Source organism: Sardina pilchardus, chromosome 23, assembly GCF_963854185.1.
Source record: "Sardina pilchardus chromosome 23, fSarPil1.1, whole genome shotgun sequence".
Lineage (NCBI taxonomy): Eukaryota > Metazoa > Chordata > Actinopteri > Clupeiformes > Clupeidae > Sardina > Sardina pilchardus.
In genome coordinates this window covers 16164696-16172603 of record NC_085016.1, presented here as the reverse complement: position 1 = coordinate 16172603, position 7908 = coordinate 16164696, and the positions used below count along the sequence as shown (strand labels likewise).

The window sequence follows — 7908 nt, the reverse complement described above, 5'->3', positions numbered from 1 at the left end:
TTGACTTGCTTACCTCCAGTACAGGATCTGTATCCTGAGGGTGGATTGTCTTGGTTGCATATCATTTCCCACCGCTGCCTCTGCACTTGATGGTAAAACCCTAAAATACATGGTAATAACGATGCCCAAAACGGCACTAGCAAGAATATTGGATCATTTATCATTTATTTGGAAAGAACATATTTAGAGATATCCCCTCTCATGTTTACAGTTCATCAAATTGAGTTTGTGATGACCCAGTTCTTCACTGAAACTTTTGTTTCAACAAGATTGTTATAACCATGTTATAAGCACAACTTCCTACCTTTACATGTCCTTAAGTGCCCAATGATTTCATGTTACCATTTATACATTACTCTCATGACTGACTGTCGATCATATAACATTTTGAAAATATTACTTAATTATATCAACTATCATATAAATGAACAGCGGTCATAATAACCAGTATGTGATATGGATGCAATTTATACCAAAAACAGGCTTGCTCCTCGCTTCATCATTGTTCTGATGGGTTGATGGTGGAGTAAAATGTCAGCATACTGCAACCTCTGACAAGGATAATCCTTGGATTTGCTTTCTGTGAATAAACTGTTCTGAGGCAGTCAGAGTCTGCCATATTTGTATGCAAAGGCAAGAAGATACTTTGTAATTATGCAATTGTGACCGGACCAATGGATGGTTGTCGACTACGCCACCCTGGATCTAGTGTCCAGGGACCCCAGATCAATATCAAGTATACAAATTACACCTCAAATTGCACAGGTTCAAATACAACAGGCAGAGACGTGAATTCCAGTACAATCAAATATCTCTTTATTGAAAAAGACTGTTTAGGGGGAGGGGAGAGGGAGTGTGATGTGATGCTCGTACTGAAAAGAACTGGCATGGGTTAAGATATAAAAATATATTTTATTATTATTATGTTCTTACTGTACTGCGTGTGATTGCAGCACAAATAGACATGAGTTGTAACAATTAATATTAAAACATTGGTTGGGAATGCAACACTAAAAGAAAACAGAAAATTATACCGGCAGGTAGGGCTTACCTGGAGGGGGGAGCAGGCTATCTGAAGGGGGTGTCCACACGTGCACTCTCACTGCAGAAAAGTGTCACACCACTGTCACAGCAAGCCACCACCAATACTCCTTAATACACAGTAATAGTTCTACACTCCAGGGTGAATTTCACAAGCCCACCACCAGGTGACTAGCTACCCCCGCCAAAGATAAACCACTAGCCTGCCAAAGCATAAACTGATCAAAAGAAGCAGCAGCGAACACACACACGCATATCATACGTAAATGAATGAAGAGAGCTGTTGGTATTATGGGCAACCACCCTAGCAGCGATACAAGCATGCAACATTCAAAGGAAAATAAAGCTACACACAAAACAACCCACCCGCATGCATTACTCTAGAGGGGGGGGGGCGACACGGCAACCGAAACCAAACAAAACAAACGAGGCACACACGGATATACACAAGCCAAAAGAAAGCGCACAAGCAAACAAAACAAGGAAACGGACATAACAGGGAAATCCCAAGCAAGCACACGCAAGCACCACAAACCGCCCCAGGAAACCTACCGCAACGCGGAGGAGCTGTAGCGTAAACACAGGAAATTAGCCTAGACCTATACTAACGCTATGGACAAGACAGCAGCATGACCACACTAAACAGACAGCGGGGCTAAGCCATGCGACCTGTAATGGAAATAGTAAATCATCAGATCTATCGTATGTGCAACAAAAGCGGCAACAACATTCAGGTTTCATACATACCAAAACTCGTGGCCATTGATCTAAGCCGTAAAGGACACTACACGAACACACCGGGCCGTGGTCATAAGCTGCAAGTATACATAGACAATGGCATCAAACAAAGACTCCGTGTGACTAATTAGGGGAGATAAATATTTTGAACATGCATACCTGCAGAGGAGAGACAACTAGGGCTACGCGCCGGTCGGGTTCCATATGGCAATGCCCGAGTGAGCTACAGGTGGAAAGGGAAAAGTGTTAACGCTTAAGCATAAATAACAAAACATTCAGCGGAATTTCGGCATACCTGGCGATAGGCTCCTGTATGAAACCCAGGGACAGATCGGGAGGGAGACAGAGAGGAAGGTGGTCTTACCTACCAGACTCCTTTATACTACGCCATGGCCTGAATGAATGATCTCCACTAACAAGGGGGGCGGGGCAAACACACGTTCATTCAGTGCGTAGGGGAAGCAGGAAGGGACAGACAGAGCAGGAATGCAACTGGCTACAATCCACCCCTCCAGTGTTTTATCGTCGGCCCGACGATAAGCCACAGAAGGGTGGAGGGGGGGGGGGGCAGAGTGGGGGGTCTGAGGCACAAGTCAAGAGGAGGTCGCACCCCCAGTTGCAGATGGACATGCACTCTGAGGCAGATGATACACGTTGGAATGCTGTCCAGCTTTTGCTCGGGACGTTCTTCGAAGGGGATTAGTTGGAGACTCCTCTTGGAACGTAAGGGGTGCAGGTGCAGTAGTAGTTGTAAGCACAGAGTGCTCAGCGGTCTGGTTCGGACGGTCAGGGGAGAGTTCAGCGGTAGGCGGAATCTCGTCAACCAGGGTCTCAGTCGTCCGGGGAGATGCAGGCTCCCTGGAGTGAGGCTCCGGGTTAGTCACCTGTACCCATAAATCCGGATCAGGGTCATCTTCTGGTAGAAGTGAGGGCATCTGTGAAGTTTGGGGAGGTATGGGTGCCGGTGTAGCTTGGCTTGGCGTCCCCAATCTAGCTTTAAGCATGGTGCGATGCACATTTTTACTCCTCGTCAAGTCATCCACTGGTGCAATCGTATAAACTGCTCCCTCTCCTACTGGGGCCCTCACAACTTGGTAGACCGTGGAGCTCCAAAGGTCTTGAATTTTCTGGCGCCCTCTTATTCCATGCTCTCTCAGATAGACCTGTTGGCCCTCGAGCAATCTGGCCTCTTTCACACCACGGTCATGATGTTCCTTGCGGCTCAAGGCCGCAGCGTTCAGGCGCTCCTGGGCCCTTGTGAACGCCACCTGGAGACGGGTGCGGTGCTCCTGTACCCAGTCATGCACCGTGCCAATGTCGGGCTCTTGAACTCTACCCAACAGGAAGTCGGTCGGCAACCGGGGCTCCTGCCCGAACATGAGAAGATAGGGGGACTCACCCGTTGACTGATGCGGAGTGCTATTGTAGCAGAAGACAAGTTGGGGGAGGTAGGTGGCCCACTCCCTTTTCCTCGTGTTGGGCAATGTGCGTAGCAGATTGTGCATAGTTCTATTAAAGCGCTCGCATTGTCCGTTGCCAGCTGGGTGGTACGGCGTGGTACGGGACTTAACGATGCCATAGAAGTGGCAGAGTTGTTGAATGACTGAGCCTTCAAAGCAACGCCCCTGATCAGAATGGAGCCGGGCTGGTATGCCGAACTTGAAAAACCACTCGTTCACCAGAACTTGGGCTACAGTGGGCGCACGCTGATCACGGGTGGGGATGGCCAGGGTGTATTTAGTAAACACATCTGTAAGGACCAGAACATTTTCCACCCCATTGTGACATGGTTCTAGAACCGTAAAGTCCACGGCCAAGATTTCATTTGGCCGTGAGGCCAAAAGGTGGCCCATGTAACTCTGGGCCCCCACAGTGGAATTCTTTGCCACTTGGCACCTTTCGCACTCCATACACCACTGTTTTACCTCTGCTGCCATGCCTGGCCAAAAACAGCGTCGACGGACCAACTCCAGTGTTCGTTCGATCCCCTGGTGGCCGTGGTCTTGGTGAAGCTGGGTGAGCACGGTAGCCTTCATAGCAGCAGGCAAGACGAGTTGGAGGACCTCCTCCCCGCCATCAGAGCGATAGGTCCGTCGATGCAGCACACCCCCCAGGTCCATCAACTTCTGCCATTGCCGCAGCAGGGCCATGGAGGAGGCAGAGAGGTGTTGGCGTTCCCTGAAGGTCGGTCGTCTCTTCTGTCTCCAGAAGCTCAGGATAGCCCTTATGTCAGGATCTTCTGTCTGTAAGGCACGCAGATCACAGGCAGTCTGAGAAGGAAAGACCGGGGTGGCAGATTGGCTGAACTGAGAAGATTGCAGTGGGTTTACTACTTGCTGTAAAGGTATGGGGAGGGGGGTCCCGAGGACTTCAGCAATTTGGGGGTGAGGATCAGAGTCTAGATGTTGCCGGGACAATGCATCCGCATTCCCATTGCTTTTGCCCGGCCGATATCTGAGCTCGTAATCGAACAGGGCAAGTTGAGCCTGCCACCGCTGCTCTGTTGCACCTAGCTTTGCAGTTCCAAGGTGGCGTAAAGGGTTATTATCCGTGTAGATGGTGCATTTATGTCCCAGCAAGTATTCACGGAATTTTTCCGTGACTGCCCATTTCAGGGCTAAAAACTCGAGCTTCATGGAACTGTAGTTTGTCATGTTCCGTTCTGGAGGGCGCAGACCCCGGCTAGCAAAAGCTATGGGCCTAACTCGTCCTTCCTGTTCCTGAGAGAGGACTGCCCCCAGGCCCCCATAGCTGGCATCAATCTCTAGGATAAAAGGTAGAGTGAAGTTGGCATACGCCAGCACCGGGGCAGTGGTGAGTTTGGTCTTCAAACTCTCGAAACTACGGTCGCAGTCTTCTGTCCATGCCTCCATAAAGTCCCTTCCGGTACCCTTCCTCTTCTTGGTTCCTACTAGCTCCGCCACCAGCCTGTGCAGGGGTGCCGCCAATTTTGCGAAGCCCTCCACAAAACGGCGGTAGTAGCTGGCGAACCCCAAGAAGGAACGGAGCTCTGTCACTTGACGTGGACGACACCAATTGGCTACGGCTTCGACCTTTTTGGGGTCTGTGGAAACGCCGGCCCCAGAGATCACGTGCCCAAGATACGCCACTTCTGGTCTGCAGAAGGCACACTTTTCAAGCTTAGCCTTCAGTCCTTCTGTCTGCAGGCGCTGCAAGACCACCTCAAGCCGTTCCACGTGCTGTGAGACAGTAGATGAAAAAATCACCACATCATCTAGGTATAGCAACAATGACTGAAAGTTCTGATCGCCAAAGATCCGCTGCATGAGGCGCTGAAATGTACTAGGGGCATTGCACAACCCAAAGGGCATCCTATTGTATTCAAAAAGACCAAAGGGTGTGCAAAATGCGGTTTTTGGTTTATCCCTCTCCAGCACCGGAACCTGATTATAACCACTAGCCAAGTCCATGGTTGAAAAGAGGCAAGCCCCAGAAAGTGCATCCAACGTCTCCTCAATACGAGGGAGGGGAAAGGCATCTTTGCGGGTCTTGGCATTCAGTTGTCGATAGTCTATACACAGCCGTGGGGTCCCATCCTTTTTGCGGACCAGGACAATAGGGGAGGCGTAGGGGCTACAACTCTCTCTAATGACCTGTGCCTCGAGCAACTGGTTAATATGAGCCTTTACGACATCATACTCGGAGGGTGGCAACCGCCTATAACGCTGCCGAACAGGAATCTCATCCAGTACCGGGATCTCATGTTCGATCAAATTAGTGCAACCTAAATCCCCGTCATGGGTTGAGAACACACCCTGGTATTTAAGCAGCAAAGACCTAACCAAAGTCTGATCAGCATCATCAAGAGAAGATAGATCAAGGGATTCAATCTGGGTCTGGATGGAACTAGCTTGAGGCTTTGCTACGGTGATGGCTCCTATTGACTGGACTTCAGCAATATCTTTAGGGAGGCTAACCACATCTACGCAACTCAAGGTCCCTAGTACCGTGTGTGGGTACAGCATGATGTCAGTAGTCCCTACATTTACAATAGGTACGTAAACAGTCCCCCTAGAGACTTGCACTAGTGCTGGAGAGGACAGCAGTCCCTCAGGCAAACCAGAATCGGGGGGTTCAAACAGGACTGAAGCCCCAGCCAACCGATCAGAGCAAGTAGCAGCCACAAACTTAGTTGATCCCCCTGGAATGCGAGCAGACTGTTGTCCCCGCAACTTCGCTTTACCCACTAAGCTAGGGGAGACCGGAGCGAACTGGTGGCACTGCTGCAGGGCATGGACAAGGGTGCTTGGGGCCTGGGAGACAGGGGGTAGATCAAACAAAGATGTTCCATGTTGCACAAAAAGAACCTCATAGCACTTACTAATAACATTCATTCCTAGAACACCAGGAACCCTAGAACCCCCAGGGGGGTCTTTGACCACCAAGATGCCACATCCTGGGATGATCTTCCCACAAAGGGAGACTTCTAGTTCAAGATAACCAACATAAGGGATTGCCAATCCATTTGCGGCCCTGAGTTGCAGCCAGTGACAGGATTGTAATCGGTCCTGGCCCCAAGGTTTAAAATGCTCCAAGAAGAAGCTCTCAACTAATGTGGACACCATTGACCCAGTATCCATCAAACATGCAACATTAACCCCTCCAATGTTAACCTCTAAGTGTGGGCATGACGACATAAGCTTAGCCACAGCACCCATCCCCCCCATATTACTGTTAGAGCCAAGAGCTGCCCCACCTGAACTGTGGCTCCGCAATTCAGTGGGCATTAGTTTCCCAACTCCTGGTTGGAATTGGAGGGCCTAGGGTTGCTATTCCTGGCAGAGACTAGAGACATGGATCGAGAGCGAAAAGGGACTCTTTCTCCATCACATTCCCTTGCAAAGTGCCCAGGCTTCAGGCACCTGTTGCATACTACAGGGGTGTCTCGAAGGGGTCTGCCCTGCTTCTGTCCTGCCTGTAGCATAGCCATGCTCTGTGTTAATTGGTTGAGCTGTTCTTGCTGCCGCTTAAGAATCTCTTTAAGCTCAACCATTTCAGATCCCTGGGGCCCCACCACATGGTGAGGTTCGCCAGACACTTTACACTGATAACCATAGGCTGATGACATAGAGTGACTACGTCCCCGGGTGCCCCCTGGCATTCCCTCCCGTTCCCACCGCAAAGCCTCGCTACGGACTTCTAATAGAGTGGCTGCAGGTTGACGCCGTGCCAGCTGCTTAAGTTCTCTACGGAGGGAACCGTCATACACATGCTCAATGAACTGGTCACGTAACATCACCTCAACATTAAGAACTTCACGTGGTGCAGCTTGTTTGACCTTACCCATTAGATGCATCAATGCTATGGAAAACTCAAGTAGACTCTCTCCCTCTTGCTGTTTTCTTGAAAAAAACGCTTCCTGTAGGGACACATAGGACTTAGAACACCCATACAGTTCATGCAATATTTCAAAGACCTTTTCTGGGTTTTCCCGCTCTGCATCAGAGCGATATTTAATTTCGTCCCGTGCTTCCCCTTCTAAATGGTCATAAATAAAAAAGGCTTGGTCTACTACAGAAAGATGACGGGCCCTCATACATGCCCGCACTTCCTCCTCCCACTCATCAATTAACATACCTGAAGCACCCCTAAATGATGGGCATTTACGGTCACGGGGAACAAATATCAGCCTTTCGACAGATGGACCCCGAGCTGGATCACTTCGTGATGGACCAGGGTTGTCAGGCAGAGGCCGTCTAGAGGGAGAGGCAGAGTCATTAGCATTTGCTGCAGCCCGCTCTTGACGGAGCTGTGCATTGTCAGTCTTAAGCTGAGTAATCAGCTCTCTCAATTGTTGCATCTCCTCCTCCATATTTGTGCAATTCTACTGGCAGAATAAAGTAGATTGTTCAGTTGACGAGAAGGCGCCAGACAAATCCAGAAGATCAGGAGGGTCCTGGTCCGAGGTCTTCAGGTCAGCTGCTGTCTTGTCCGTTTTAATCTAGTCTATTGAACGCTAACAGTAACAAGAGAAGAAAACAATACAAAAGAAAACAGAATGGAATTCACGTCTACACCTTGATCATGTACTCCTGCCGAATCTACGTCAAATGTGACCGGACCAATGGATGGTTGTCGACTACGCCACCCTGGATCTAGTGTCCAGGG

At 49.6% G+C, this 7908-nt stretch overlaps 1 long non-coding RNA gene across 1 annotated transcript; it reads right to left on the bottom strand.

Annotated features, from left to right (window-relative positions):
* Window positions 1-843: 843 nt before the first annotated feature.
* LOC134071397 (uncharacterized) lies at window positions 844-7494 on the bottom strand. Its single transcript, XR_009937064.1, has 4 exons — window positions 7378-7494; window positions 7084-7159; window positions 1939-2002; window positions 844-1856 (listed from the first exon to the last, which is right to left on the bottom strand). It is a non-coding gene; the product is annotated as an uncharacterized LOC134071397 (long non-coding RNA).
* Between the last annotated feature and the right edge of the window lie 414 nt (window positions 7495-7908).